The following is a 16613-nucleotide window of genomic DNA, read 5'->3' as shown; positions in this document are numbered from 1 at the left end:
AATTTGTAAAGATAACTCTTTTACATGATGACAGTGTGATAGTACAGATCTATCCCCAATGTATATAGTGTATATAGTTACAGTATCTAGACTGTGCTTACAGCGATTGGCTGAGAGCTTAGCCACGCCTACTGTCTGGGCCTTAAAGGGTTGTGTCCCTAGCCATGTCGGATCATTCCGGACTGGTCGGCCACCTGTGAAGAGCTCCTGTCTTTTGCTAATAAAAGCCTTGGTTTGGATCAACAAGTCTTTGATTCTTTCGACGAGCTCTACAGACAGTGAGGTCAGTATACACTGAGACTGCATTCTACCTCCATATAACCATATAACCGTTTACAGCACGGAAACAGGCCATGTCGGCCCTTCAAGTCCGTACCGGTTCACTTGAACAACTCCACTAGCTCCTCTGCAAACTCCTGAGGAAGTAGAGGCTTTCTTCATGATGCCATTGGTGTGTTGGTTCCAGGAAAGATTTCACGATGGTTCTCTTCAATAAGATTCCATACAGTTTTGATGAAGCATCCTGACATGAAAAGTCAAAAACCCTTGAGGTGAAGTATTGCTGGTGTCCAGCTGAGAAGTGCTGGGACTATTCATCTCCTCTGACACAAAGTATTCACTGCTGAAGCGCTCTCAAACATCTGTTTTTGTTCCTTTGTGATGTGTAGGATGCAAGTCGAAAATCCAACAATCTCCCTTTCTATGCCCATCGATGTGAAATCAGAGATTGTACAAGGTAGGCCTCGTTTAACATCTGTTCCTGTATAAGATTAAACTAACACAAATCAATCGATGATGAATCACTTTTTTTTTCTGAAAGTCATCCAATTCAATTTTGATCAGTAGATAGACTCAAGGCATCTTGGATATCTCCCAAAAGTCCTGCACTTCAAGGTGAAGTCCTCAGACGTCCAATAATATCCCCAGACTCTCTAATATTCCCTTTGGAGATACCTGCCATCTCTTCCTCAACTCTCTCTCGCACTCAACCTTTACTACCTACATCCCAATTGCCTTAACTGGTTACCTCCTTGATGTCCACCTCCATGAATATATGCCCATATATGTCATTATCATTGACAAATCCTGTCCAACTGCTTCTTCTCCTCTGGTGAGATCAGCAACCACGTGTCCACTATTAAATCCACTTTTCTTGGTGCCAAGACATTGCACAGAGGAGGCCTCTCTGTGTCTTTGAACTTGACTGGCTTATTATTCTCTGCAGGATGTCTTGTGTGAAATGAAATAATTCAAGTCTGGGAGCTACTGAATTCATGCAGGGATGAATTTCTAAAGCAGAGTGACCCGGCGTCATCTCCCTGTGCAGCACTTCATAAATATATATTGTACTTTTGTCCATTGAAACATTTGTAAACAAAAATGCCAACTGGATGAGCCCTTTGAAGAGTCTTCACATATTTGGAATTTTGTTGGACAGGATGCTCATGGAGGGAACTACTTAAAATATTTTAAGTCTTTATTAAATGTTTAATTGCAATCTAAATGCCTGAGGATTTATTTTCAGTTGTTTATGAACAATATATTCATAAAATATTTAATGAGAATCTAAGCACTCTCATAAAGAATCGGAATCAGAATCATAATTTATTGCCATGAATGTGTCACAAAATTTGTTGTTTTGTGGCACCATCCCAGTGCAAACATTTATATAAACCACCGTACAAAATAAATAAAAATAGTGCATGTCTGGAACCTGATGGCAGTGGGGAAGAAGCTGCCCTCATATTACTGGGTGCTCGTCTTCAGGCTCATATTCATTTTTCCCAAAAGTAGCAGAGTGAAGAGAGCATGGCCTGAGTAGTGTGGGTCCTTGAGGATAGAGGCTGGTTTCTTAAGACACTGCCTGGCATGCAGCTGTCTCTGTCTTTAGCTTCCTCTTTGCTGCAGAGATAGCCTTCCGCAGGTCGTACCTGAACTTTTTGTAGTGATCTGGATCCCTAGTCTTAAATCGTGTCACCTTCAGCTGGTTGCAAATCCTCTGATTCATCCAAGGCTTCTGGTTGGGAGATACACACTCATCTGCACAAGTCTTGATGAAGTCGGTGATGCCTGTTGCATATTCATTCAGGTCTGAGGATGACTTCCAGTCCACCAATTCAAAACTCCTCCGTCTCCCTTAACTGTACTTCCGCCATCTTCACCACTGGTGCTGTCATCCTCAGCCTTTGCTTGTACACTGGGAATAGAATACAGACAGGTGATCAGATTTGCTGAAATGTGGCTATGGTATGACTCGATAGGCATTCTTCATGGTTGTGTTGCAGTGGTCGAGTGTGTTGGTTCTGGTCTAGCAGGTGACGTGTTAGTCGTAGTTCATTGGAGATTTCTTCAGGTTGGCCTGATGGAAGTCCCTTACAGTGATCTGGAAGGGATCAGGATGTGCTGTCATCAGGATGTGGATACTAATCTCAGTGATCAGTTCCTCCAGTGCTAGCCTGACATTACCTTGTAGCAGAATGCACACTGTGACCAGGATGATGGTGGTGAACTCCCTTAGCAGGTAGAATGGGTCGTATTTGATCACCAGATGTTCCAGGTCAGGGGAGTAAGACTGGGACATACCATCACATCTGTGCACCCCAATGAATTGATGATGTCACAAACATCACCTCCCTAAGTTTTTTCCTGGCTGGTTTGTCGGGAAACACACTTTGCTTACTGCAGTTATATGTTTCTTTTTTAATATGCATGAAGTAATTCCACAAACCACTTTATTTGAAGATTTTGTGCTAAGAAGGGAAGAAAGGTTATTTGCTGTCAATTGTTATTGCAGGAAAATCATGAAGGAATCTGTTCAGACGAAAATTTTGTTGAAGATAATATGTTTCCCTTTGAGCAATGCAAGCGATTTTCTGAGGGATTTAGATTACAGGATTTAGAATATATTCTAATTCTCCCTCATCCAGCACAGTAACAGTATATTTCAGATCTTAAGAGGATTATTGTACGTCTGGGATGATCTCCACCCACCAGTTCTGCTTGATTCTGAGGGTGTGAAATCCAGTCAATTTGTGTACGATTTGTCCCAAGGAGAGGATGTGAACTTTAGCTTCATCTTACAAGGCTGATAAAGCAGAGCGATTATTGTCTGAAAATACCAAGCATCTTCAAAGCCATTTCCATTTGTAACTTGTTTGCGACCAGTAATAGGCCAGAGATCACCTGAACAATTGATTAAATGTGACCCACATTCTTTTCTGTTGAGTCTCCCATCTTCTGTTCTGTCGATAAAGTAGAGTAGCTTCTTTGATACAACAGTAATGATCTGAAGAAACAAGATGGTTGATGGATGTTGACTCATTATTCCAAGACATACTTATCACCCACCACCTTCATGACCTAAGAATAATTTTTAAAAATTGACAATATTTAAATTACCGTGCTGATTCTGACTGCTATTGTTCCGTGTTTTCAATTTCAAATACATCTGTTAGAAGTCTAAATAAATTTTACAACAAAATAAATGAAGGTCTAATTCCCAAAGAGCAACTGCGGCATGAGATGACTGCTACTTTTAGCAAAAGTATTCCTCCTATTGTGGATAATAATAATAATAAATAATAACTAAGGCGAGACAAACAGTGGGATCATATATTAGACAGAGATCTTTTGGAACTGCTATGCACAAGAAGTTTAATGTGGCATTGCATAAGAGGGTAAAACATGTAGACAATATAGTGAATAAGATCTTTTGCATGTTTGTCTTCATTAAACAGGGTGTAGAGAACAAGAGCTGGGATGGGGGAGGGGGTGCGTGGCATGATGGTGTAGGTGGGAGATGAGGGAAAGTGCCTCTCCTGGCAGAATTAATTAAAACCTGACTTTTAAAAAATTTTTTTAAAAAGTGAACGACTTCAGAGTTCTTAAATATCTCTCTAACAATGACTAAAAAAAAAATCTAAAGCTCAATCTACAAAGAAAATGACTAATTAAAGAAGCAACTGTGATTGAAGAAACTGGGCTTACCTTAAGATTGAACCTCCAGTCTTGATTCGTCTCCAGCCTCGACCAACAGAACCTCCTTGGGTAAGAGTGCAATCTCCAGCGCCACTTTCTCAGGGAGATGAAGAAGATGGTGCTGGAACACAGAGGAAAACTACAGAGATGACTCATACACACAATGGAAGCAGTCTGTACAGAGCCTGCTGGACCCGTGTCGACCAGCGTTGCCGGCCAGAGAAGGGCCAAGCAAATGGCCTGTATGCAGATTCATTACTGACAACGTTGACAGAGGAAGAAGAAGAGGAGATCAGGACAGAAGAAGAAAGTTATGTGCCATAGTCACAAGGAGAGGAATCAGAAGATGATGGAAGAGCCCAGTGTATTCAAGGTAAAAGGGGAATATATTAAATTACACCAGAACCTTTGGACCTTCAAATCTTTCATAAAATCTCAGAACAAATAAATTTAATGAGTGAGAAAATGGATAAAAAATTTGCTAATGAGATCATAATTTACTACACAATTGGGAGGTATTAAGGAGGAAGTGACTGTAATGAAAACTGATGGCAAAATGCATAAAAATGTTGATAAAATCAAAGTGAAAGTCAAAAATTTGAAGAAGACTTTAAAGAATGTCGTATTGAAGTTGAAGAATATACAGTTAATAAGATGGAAGATTCCTTGATGGCATGGGAGGTTCAAAGAAAGGATTTGTTACAAAAAGTTGATATTCTGGAAAATAGGAGCTGTAGAAATGATGTTAAGATTGTTTGAATTTCTGAAGATTATGAAGATACTAACCCAGTATAGTTTCTTCAAAGTGTTTGGCTGAAACTTTAAGGTCTGAAGATTTTCCGAGTGGATTGGAACTTGATCGAGCACATAGAGCTATTGGAAAGAAACCGTATCCAGGACAACCAGCATGCTGCATCTTGATTAAATGTTTATGTAACCAAGATAGAGAGATGATATTAAAATTGGGAGATCAAAATGCCAGAAAATAGCAAAGTCCATTAATGATTGGGAATAATAGTGTTCTTACTTTGAGTAATGCCATTGTCAAGAGAAGGAAAGAATTTAATCCAGAAAAATATGTTTTATGGAAGAAAGGATATAAATTTGCCTTTTGATATCCAGCAATTCTTAAAGTTTTTTTATGGAAAATATCAATCACAATTTTTTGCTAATAAATCTGAAGCTTTGAAATTTGCTAATAATAAGCAAAATGGCAGTCAGTTTAATTCATCCCAGCAAATCAAAATTAATCAAGATAGATTGAGAGAAGAATCATCAATGGAGGGCCAAATGTCAACTGAAACTGAAGTTGAAATTGATGATGATCAAGTGAACAGAGATCTTGAAGAAGTTTATTATACCTTATTGACATTGTTTTTGATATTCTGTCCAGGAGAGGCAGACTCTGTTTTCTGCCTTCTCCTTCCAAGGCCACATGCCATTTGGTGGCAAGGGCCACTTCCCATAATAAGGGGGATTAGTGCTGATCTTATCAGAATTTTTTTCCAATTTTTAAAATATTTTTTATTATTTGGGGGAGGTCTTGCTTTTCTTTATCTGGAGATATTGTTTGTTTTTAAGATTGGCTGTGGAGCTGAGATATGCCAGGGATGAAATGGGAGTCAATTTTTAAAAAAAATTATATTATGGTGTTACATAGTTTGAAATATGTAACATTTAATGTAAATGGGCTCAGTAATCAAATTAAAAGGAAGAAAGTTTTAGCTTATATTAAAAAGTTGAAAGTTGATATTACTTTTTTGCAGGAGACTCGCTTAGCAGAGAAAGAACATCAAAAGTTGAAAAGAGAATGGGTTGGTCAAGTCATAGCTTTGTCTTTTAATTCTAAGCTATTTTAATTAATAAAAAGTTGCTGTTTAAATTAGAATCACTGGTTGTTGATCCTATGGGAAGATTTGTTTTGGTGAATTGTCAAATTTATTCAGGTTTTTGGACTTGTATAAATATTTAGGCACCTAATATAGATGATGAGAAATTATTTAAATATTACAGAAGCAAATATTACAGAAGCAAATGGAAATATAATAGTTGGTGGAGATTTTAATTGTTGTTTGGATCCATTGTTAGATAAATCACAAAAATATTTAAGGAAAACAATAACTGCAAAAATAATTTTGATTTGAATTATTTGATATTTGAAGAAAAATAAATCCTAGGGAATGAGATTATTCATTTTATTCATATCAATTTGATTCTTATTTTAGAATAGATTTATTTTTTAATTTCAACTCAATGGCAAGGTTGTGTTGCATATGCAAAATATAAACCTAGACCTAGGAGGAAGAGTGGGGTTGGGGGGGGATTGTTTCTTATATATATTGTCCACATATATTTTTCTGTTATGCATTTTATTAGAATTAGATATAATTGTGGTCTCAAAATTTAAAAATAAAATATTTTTTTTAAAAAACAAAAGCTGGGTCATCATGTTACAGCTAAACAAGATATTGGTGAGATCACATTGAGTGTATTGTCTGCTGTCTGGTCATCTAGCTCAAGGAAAGATGTCATTAAGATGTAAAGATAGCAGCAATGATTCACTGGGATGTTACCTAGACTGGAGAGTTTCAGATACAAGGAGAGATTAGATAAACTGAAGATTTTTTTTTCCCCTAAAGTGTTGGAGGCTGGAGAAGTGTAGTGTATATTTAAAACCATCAAGATATGCAAAAGTAAGGTGAATGGTCACAGACCTTTTCAGAGGTTAAGGGTGTTTTAATCTGGAGGTCATAGATTTAGATTCAGAATTCAGATTTGTTGTCAGAGTACATTTATTACATCACATACAACTCTGAGACTCGTTTTCCTGGAAGCGAGGCAGAATTACCACTTACTGGTCATACAAATAAAAACTGTACACAATCTACACATGTAAACAAATAAAGAAACATTACAAACTGACTGTTTGAAGTACAGAGAGGAGATAAATCAATAAAGTTCAAACATAAGAGTCTTTAAATGAGACCCTGATTGAGTTTGTTGTTGAGGAGTCTGATGGTTGAGGGGTAGCAGCTGTTCCTGAACCTGATGGTTCATGTCTTGTGGCACCGATATCTCTTTAATAAAGATAGCATTAAGAACAAAGCATGTGCTGGGTGGTGTGGATCCTTGATGATTGCTGCTGGTTTCCGACGGCAGCGTTCCTCATTTTGTGATTGATGGTGGGGTGGATTTTGCTGGGTCTACTACTATTTGCAGAGTTTTACACTCAGGGGTATTTGTGTTCCCATACCACACCGTGATGCAGCAGCCAGTAAGCACACTTTTCACCACACATCTGTCGAAATTTGCCAGGGTTTCCATTGTCATACCAAACTTCGACAAATTCCTGAGAAAGTAGAGGCACTGATGTGCTTTCTTAATGCCAAGGTTTCCAATGTCATACCGTACCTCCGCAAACTCCTGACGAAGTAGAGGCACTGATGTGCTTTCTTCAAAATGCCATTGTGTAATTTAAGATAAGAGAGGGCCCTTTTGTAGAATGAAAAAATGTGACCATAAAGGTGGAGATTCTCTGCCCTTACATCGCAGAATTTACCATCATAAAAATCCCTGTGCATCTAAATGGACACCCAGCTTATCCCCTCAGGAAGTGGCTGATGAAGGGGTTCACTAACCACCATTCACTCAGTCATCGGCAATGAAACTTTAATGACCTTTTGAGCTCAGCAAGGAATGTTTTTGGATGTCTCAAATGTTGCTGGAGGTGCCTGGCCAGGGGACTTGATATTTGTACCACTTCTGTATCAGATGTTGTTGTTGCTTGTTGTGTTCTACACAATATATGTGAAAACAGGGAACACATCTGACCAGAGTGGAATACTGAGTTACCCAATCTCCCTGAGCCTGATCGATTTGCTTATCAGGGTGCACAAGCATACGGTTGCCAGGCGATCCATTCTGTAAGCTATTTAAGCAAATAATAATTTTTAGTAAATGTATATTGCACATGTCAGGGAATAGTAATGTACAGAATACATGTAAATAACAATAAAATACAACTAAAACACCAATGACGATGTGCAAAAGTCTTAAGTCAGCATAGTGTGGACAACTGTTAAATCACTCCAGCTGCCAGAGGAAGGAGGAGGAGGAAGAAGGTGGTTGAAAGTGTGGTGGATGATGTCATTCTGCTGTGGTGGCAGAGAATAATACTGCCTCTGGGGTGCAGGAGTGCAGTATTGTCATGCGGGAGTTTGTTGCTGTCGAGTGGAAGCAGGGTGCTGTGCTACAGGAGCTGCCATGAGTGCAACCAGGTCCCATGTAAGTGAGGCATGATTCTGCATCTCTTGCTGAATGACCCTTAAATATGTTTCTGAACTCATTCCATTCATCTGCCCACTCCAATCTATCGGCCTCCCGTGCTGCCATCTCTGCCCTCTGCACTTCTCTCTTCAGCTGCTCCTCATGGACCCTCTGCACTTCTAGTCAAAGCCGCTCCCTCTGCACATCCTCACAAACCATTGCCAGTAACAAGTCCTCCAGTTCCTTTGTCATCACCTGGGCTTTGGTTGGTTTCTGCCTTTTCTGCTGTGGCAGGTATCCTAGAGAACAAGTGACATTAGTGAGTCGGCCCTTTATGGGCAAGCACACTCACAAAAACACATGAATAAAAAGGTTAATCATGAAAAAAAAAGTTTTTATCTGATTGATCGTGAAGCGCAGATTCACCGTTTTTTTTGGCTGGCATCTGTGTCCATGCTGCTAGGGCCTCTGCTATTAGCCTGCTGCTGAAGGAGGGAGATGCAGCTGGAATGGTCTCAGGGGGAATTTGATCATCTCCGGTTTGCACAGTGGCTTGTGCACAGATCAAAATATGGCCAGTCCAAATACCCTCTTCCACTCCTGCAGTTATGGTCATTCGTCTAATGCTATTTTTTTTTCTCAAACCTTTCAAATGCTTGTTACCTGCAACTTGGCCCGAGCAATATCAGGCCAGATAGCCTTTCCAATATCAGGCCATCCTTTACCATCCCAGTTATATGTCGCCATATTCCATCCTCTGCTTGGAATGTCTCCCCCATTTGTAGACATCGTAACCATTAGATACTGACTGCTACCTCAAGATTTTTAAATTTCCCGCTGAAAAGTCATGCACACATAACACATCATTAAAATGTCACGTTCCTTTGCTGACCTGGTCCTAGAACAGTGATTCAACATTCAACATTGATTCAACACTGTAACCACTTCTACTGCTGGCATAAAAGCGGAACTGGGATGACCCCCACGTCCCCACGTCCGTGTTCATGCCTTTGACCCATAAAATGTAGCACAATATAGGTGAAACATTCCTGCATCGAGGTAGCTGTGTAAAAGGGCTACAGAAGAGATTCTCTTTTGGTTCTTTTATTAGGGGCAATGTTCATGGAGATTCTTTGTTTACCTTACGGGAGACAGAAGTTGAAGTACATCATGTACATTACAATTTCATAAATCATTACATGACTCTAAAAGGAACTTTGAACCTAGAATTATAATGAGTGAAAGGAATTTATCAACCCAAAAAATATAAGATTTAAGATTCTGATTTCAGATTTATTGTCAGACTATATACATGACATCACATACAACCCTGAGATTCTTTTTCTTGCAGCGAGGCAGAATTATCACTTATTGGTAGTACTGAAATAAACTGAACACATGTTAACAAATAAAGGACTGTACACAGATAATGAAATGTAAACAAACCGATTGTGCTATACAGAGAGAATTTTTAAAAATCAATAAAGTGCAAAAGTAACAGTTCTTAAATGAGTGCCTGATTGAGTTTGTTGTTGAGGAATCTGATGGTGGAGGAGTAGCCCTGTTACTGAACCTGATAGTGTGAGTCTTGTGGCACCTACACCTCATTCCTGATGGCAGCAGTGAGAACAGAGTGTGTGCCGGGTGGTGTAGATTCTTGATGATTGCTGCAGCTCTCTGACAGCAGCATTCCCTGTAGATGTTCTCAGTAATGGGGAGTGTTTTGGCTGTGATGTCCTGGGCTATGTCCACAACCTTCTGGAGGGCTTAATGGTCAGGGTATTTGTGTCCCCATACCAGACTGTGATGCAGCAAGTCAGCACACTTTCCACCAGACATCTGTAGAAATATTCAAGGATTCAATAGAAATGGGCATAAAGAAAATCATTCATCAACTACTGACTTTGCTACTCATCTGCCACTGCCAGGAGGTCTAATGAATGGTTTTAAAATTGATGTCTGGAAGTTTTCTTGTATCACAAGAGATGCTCCAAACATGCTTCATTAAATTTACCCAGGTAATGTATTTGCAATACCCTCTGCTGCCATAAACAATGGAGCGATCCACGAGCAGAAATGTTAGTATGCACTTTAATGTAACATTGCTGCATTGGGATGGCAATTTCTGCACATTTTAAAGAGGAAATCACTTTGAAAAATTTTCCTGCTGAAGAACATTTAAGACAGTCGAGGAGGACTGAACACATCTCTGGAATTTTCAGACCAAGGCAAAGAACCGATTAACATTTCTATTGGCTGTGACACACACAAAAAAAAGGGGATAATTCTGAACTTCAAGTGAGAATTTACTAACCTCTGCCCACAACCTGAACTTCTGGATTCCATAGTGGCTAAATTAGAAAAGCTGCTACCTAAGGTGTTGTCTGTGCTATCCTTCTGAGGTTTTCTCTGGGTGCACTCATTCCCTCCTATCTCAAAGAATTTGATAGATTAAACATCCGATGTTATGTCCCGAGTGAGCAGGCAAATGGTGGAAGATGGGGGAGGAGAATAAAATAAATAATGTTAATAGATGCTGAATTCAGATGTGACGGGCTTATGCTGGTCAAATTTCCAGTAATGACAGCTGATTTTGTTTGTTCCTGATATTCATAATCATGAAAATAATCAAATGACATCTAAAATTACTTAAAACAGCAATGATTAAGGGAACCACAATTTGTTTTACGTAAAGAAAAGCTAAATGTTCAATTAAAACAGAGGACTACTGGAACCTTGCTTTTATTTCAGATTCCCACCATTTGCAGCTTGATCCTTTTCAATTGCTTTTTTCTGAATGTGTCTATGCTGTAACCCTACAGTTTCTATTGCCATCAATCGGCTCGGAATTTACTTTGACTCAATACCCTCGAGCCAATTGCTTCATATAATTACTGAGAATTCAGCAACATTCAGTTCCAACTACAGTTCAGTACCTTTGGGACTTCCGAGACTGTTGGCACATCTACCAGCAAAACCTAGGCCCATGTCCTAAAGCGTTTCTCTGATTGAGAAAATTTGAATGCGTAGTACAAACGAGAGTCAATTGTTTCCCCCGAAAGGTTTTGTGAGTGTGAGGCAAAATCTAATGTTTTGTGGTTTATTTTCCTGTAATCCCACCAAGGCCCATGCTTTAAATAGTTTTGTTTGATTTGCTTAAAGATGGAGACAGCTCTATGGCTTTATTGGTGTGCTGACCGGCTGCATTAGAGTCTGGTATGGGGACACCAATACCCCTGACCGTAAAGCCCTTCAAAACATAGTGGACACAGCCCAGGTAATCACAGGTAAAACCTTCTCCACCATTGAGAATCAACAAGGAGGCAAGGGGAGGAGGGTGCATAGAGAAAGAAGGGAGTGGAGAGCTGAGGGAAAGAAGTCAAGGGGAAAGGAAGGGAAGGAGTAAAGGGAGAGCAAGTTAGCAGAAATCTCAAACTAACCTAGTCCATCTCCAACAACTCTCTCCCCTTTCTGGATCTCTCAGTCTCAATCTCAGGAGGCAAGCTTTCCACTGACGTATATTACAAACACACCAACTCCCACAACTATCTTGACTACACTTCCTCACACTCAAGGATTCTATTTCCTTCTCGAAATTTCTCCACCTCTGCTGCATTGGTTTCCAAGGTGAGATCTTCCAGTCCAGATCTTCCAAAATGTCTGCCGTCTTCCACAAATGTGTCTTCCCCTCCACCATCATCAACTCACCCCTCACTCGCATCTCCTCCATTTCCCGCTGATCTGCCCTGGCTCCCTTTGCCCCCAGATGCACAAACATAGGATTCCTCTTCTCCTTACCTACCACCCCACCATCCTCAGCAGCCAAAATATTATCCTCTGGAATTTCCAGCACTTACAACAGGATCCCACTACCCGACATATCTTCCCTTCTCCATGTGGAGGGACTTCTCCCTCTGTGACTACCATCTCGCACATGCACTCATGTCTTCCTACCAATGCCCCCCACCCACCCAGCACCTTCACCTGTGGCTGCAGGAAGTGCCACACTTGCCCACATCTTCCTCATACAGTCCAGGACCCCTAACAGGCCTTTCAAGTGAAAAAACACTTCACTTGTGTAACCATAGGATTGATTTACTGCAGTGGTTCTCAACCTTTTTTTTTCCACTCACATACCTTTTTAAATAATCCCAGTGCCATTGGTGTTCTGTGATTAGTAAGGGATTGCTTAAGGTGGTACGTTGGTGGGAAGGGAAGGTCCATCACTGCTTTTGTCTCAATTGTTACTGAAATATTTTGCTCGAGAAAAATTGTCATTGGCTCATTTCCTTTGGAGTTATGAAACCGTGCACATAATGAGTCAATTAGGTATGATTAAAAGAGTGGTTTTCAAACTTTTTCTTTCCAACCACATACCACCTAAAGCAATCCCGAACTAATCAAATGGCATAGGGAATACTTGAAGTGGAAAGAAAAAGATTGAGAACCATTGGTTTATATCCTTTTGCATTGCTATGTTGAAGCTAAGGGAGATGTGGTCACTCTCACCAAAATGCTTCCCCACCAAGAGGTCCACCACCTGAGTAGGTTCATTCCTCAGAACCAGATCCAGTATGGCTTCACCTCTAGTCGGCTGGTCCTCATACTGTGTCAGGAATCCGTTTTGTACACACCTGACAAATTCACCCCCATTTATCCCTCTTGCAGTCAGCAGGTGCCAGTCAATAATAGGGAAGTTGAAATCACTCATAACTACAACCCTGTATTTCCGGCACCATTCCAAAATCTGCCTGCTTATCTGTTCCTCAGTATCCTGAGGGCTATTTGGGGGCCTTCGACTACAACCAGCACAGTGATACCTCCCTTCCTATTTCTGACTTTCACCCACACTGACTCAGTGGACACTCCCACTGCAGTGTCCTCCCTTTCTCTAGCCGTGATACTATTCCTGACCAGTATTGCTACTCTCCCCCCCCCCCCCCCCCCACCCTTTTCTTCCTCCCATCCTATTCTTTATAAAACACCTAAACTCAGGTACCTGAATCAGCCAATCTTGCCCTTCTTCTAGCCAAGTTTCAGTAATGGCCACAACATCATAGTTCCACATTTCATTTATTCATCCCCATTATTCCTTGTACTCCTAACATTGAAATAGATACATTTCAAACCCTCTAAATGGCTATCTTTATGTTTCTTCTCCTGCCTTTCCTTCCTCACCAACTCAGAGCACATAGCATCATACTTTTGTCCTTCTACCCTGATCACTGCCCTCACATTCGGATTCCCACCCCCTGCCAAACTAATTGAAACCTTCCCCAACAGCTCTAGAAACCTGTCCGCCATGATATTGGTCCCCCTCCTGTTCATGTGCAGCCTGTCCTTTTTGTATAGTTCAGACTTTCCCGAGAAGAAATCCCTATGATTTAGAAATCTTAACCCCTGCCCATGCACCAAATTTTCGGCCATGCATTCATTTGCCACATCTTCCTACTCCTTCCTTTTCTGGCACATGGCACAGACAGCAATCCTGAGATTACCACCCTTGAGGTCCTGCTTTTTAACTTCTTTCCTAACTCCCTATATTCCCTCTTCAGAACTTCATAATCTATTCTTATCCATATCATTGGTCCCCATGTGGAGCACGGCATCCTCCGCCAGAATGCTGTGAACTTGATCAGAGATATCCCTGACCCTGGCACCTAGGAGGCAACATACCATCCAGGAGCCTCGATAGAACCTTCTATCCATTTGTCTAAGCAATGAGTCCTCAATCACCATCGCTCTCATCTTCTCTCCCCTTCCCTTCTGAGCCAGGGGGACCAGCCTCTGTGCCAGAGATGTGACCACCTCGACTTGTCCCTAGTAGGTAATTCCTCCCCTCCCCAAAGCAGTTTTTGAAACAGTTTACTTGTTGAAGGGAACAACATCAGAGGAGCTCTGCTCTTTCTGCCTCATCCCCTTCCCTCTGCTGACAGTCACCCAGTTACCTGTCTCCTGACTTTTAGGCATGACTGCCTCCCTGAAACTCTCACCTTTCACTACCTCTGCTTCCCTCCAGATCTTAAGTTCATCCAGCTCTAGGTCCCTAATTCAGTTTGTCAGGAGCTGGAGCTGGATGCACCTTTTGCAGGTGCAGTCATCAGGAACAAACATGCTGTCCCTGACTTCCCACATGCCTCAACAGGAGCACTGGTCTACCCTAACTACTGCCTGCATTACCCACTCCTAATATATTAAAGAAACTTTTCGGCCTTACCTCTATAGGAGTAAGCTCTTCCTCAGCCTCTCAAGCCAATGTCTCAAAGTTCCACTCCTAGACTATGTCACTCACACACTTGGCCACTCCTCTTTAGCTACCCCCTTTCATTTGTCCTTGCTAATTATCTCAATTATTCATACCCACAAATCAGCACTGCTTAAACATTCAGTTGGCCTTCTAACTCTTTTTAAAACTCTTCCTCTACTCATCTCTCTCTCTCTCCCATCTGTTTGAACTTTTAAGTTCATTCTAACAATCAAAGATACCCTGGCAAATTTTATTTCAGGTTTTCCTGCAGTCAATGACCTAGTAATTTCTTCTCTTGGATAATTCTTTGGACGATTTTCATGACCAAAACTTGTCTTGCAGGCTGCTAGCTCATTGATCTCTTCCATCTTGCTCCTCCTCCACTAAAATTGCACATTGAGGTCATCCAAGAAATCCATGCCTGATACTTTGAATCTGTCCTTGGGATCTATCAAGAGGCAAAGATTCTCCCAGAAGTTACAAAGGTCATTGGGAATTTAAACACAAGTCTATCTCTCAATTTAGAAACAAAACAGAGAGACAAATTATTTTCAAGCTCTTCTGAACTTCAGCAATCTCTTGAAGGTTTCCTGGGCTTTACACTCCAGAGTAAAATATTTCCAGTCGGATCAGCCAGTATTGGCAAATGAAACACCATTTGTATTAGGTTCTAAATTACTGTTGGTGCAATGGGAGTTCAACTTTCAGGATTTGTGACTCTGACGCTATCCCTCCTCATTAAAACTTAGTGCAGTTATCTCCCAGTTGTACTGGGACGTGCACATGCAGAAGTGCCATCTTTGCATTGCAAATTCTAATGCAGTCATTGGGTCTACATTGCCCCTGGACTCTACAAGGAGTATAGTTAGCTTGCAAACTTCAATGCACAAAGGAGTGATACATTTGGTGCTCTCAGTGCTATTTTTAAGAAGCAGATTTCAACTCTAGAATAAACTTGATGTCCTGCTGTTGCCTCTTTTTTCCTTCAGTGAGCAGTAGTGAACCCTCAATCCATCATCCTCAGTCCGAGATCCCGATGAAATTTCAGGTTTAAAACAGCTCAATTGTCAAGAGACATTCTGATATATTTATTCATGAAAATGAACACTAAGGAAGATGTCTGTGACCAAGTAACACCTTTGAATCTGATGAAAATCTTCGAGCAATGAAGTCTTGGGCAAGAGCCAAAAACAAGACCAAGAGGGAGGAAGTTGAGGTAATTCCAGTCCTTTTCCAATTTGAGTTCTTATTGCCTTTTAATTCATTTTGCAAAACTAGGTTAAGCTAAGCTAATAATATGAAGTATGATTTATGGGAGTATAGAATCGTACAGCACAACAACTAGCCCTTTGGTCCACCACTGATTCACTGGCAATTACATATCCTCCATATTATTCACACCAGACAACCATTTGGTCTGTTGCCTCCTATGTTTTGGTTTTGAAGTTCTCATCGAAGCATCGCTTACTTATATAAAGTGGCCTACGTCCACCAACCCATAGGAAGATCATTCCAAATAGTTTGTCTTTGCCTACCTTATCTCTGCATGCCACTTTTGTGCCTTCCTCAATCGGGTCCCTCCTTTGCCCTTCCTATTCTAAGGAACCTAAAATCAGCCAATCCAAACTGTTTCAGAGCTGAAATGCTTCACACCAGGCCTTATCCTGGTGAATGTTTTCTGCACACTCTCCAGAAGATTAACATTTTCTGGTGATTTGGTGACGCTAATTTTTCAAAGGCAATTTGGCAAATTGAAATTTCCACTTTGATGCCATATTGATTTAGTTAGCCTGACAGAGCAAAGTCATTCAACGTAAATATCATTGAAACACTGATAACTTTGATTAGACTTTGACAAGGACAATACCACAAAGTTCAACCCATATAAGTAGTGCAGTGAGGTAAGTGTTTGCCTCATGCATGAGATCTTGACATATGCCTATGTGGCCCCAAAGGTAGCTTTATAGGTGTTAAGAAACTGAGCTAGGGTTTACACAAGGTTTTAAGGCATCAAAGAAACAACATCTTTTTCTTTGGGACACACTTGGATTCACTACCATTTCAATACCCTTAGCACTGTGAGAATTCAAAATATGGTATTCATCATTCCAGCTCTATAGCA

At 40.6% G+C, this 16613-nt stretch overlaps 1 long non-coding RNA gene across 2 annotated transcripts in view; it reads right to left on the bottom strand.

The window, feature by feature from the left end:
* Positions 1-1592: 1592 nt before the first annotated feature.
* The window catches only part of LOC138740574 (uncharacterized), a 41063-nt gene continuing 26042 nt past the window's right edge, over positions 1593-16613 (bottom strand). For both annotated transcript variants that reach the window (XR_011343034.1, XR_011343035.1), the window contains 2 exons: positions 3988-4099; positions 1593-3286 (listed from right to left, as the gene is read on the bottom strand). This is a non-coding gene — a long non-coding RNA (uncharacterized lncRNA). The remainder of the gene's footprint in view (positions 3287-3987; positions 4100-16613) is intronic.

This window comes from Narcine bancroftii, chromosome 8 (assembly GCF_036971445.1).
Source record: "Narcine bancroftii isolate sNarBan1 chromosome 8, sNarBan1.hap1, whole genome shotgun sequence".
Classification (NCBI taxonomy): Eukaryota; Metazoa; Chordata; class Chondrichthyes; order Torpediniformes; family Narcinidae; genus Narcine; species Narcine bancroftii.
The sequence above is the reverse complement of the archived record's forward strand: the minus strand, read 5'-3'. Positions and strand labels throughout refer to the sequence as shown.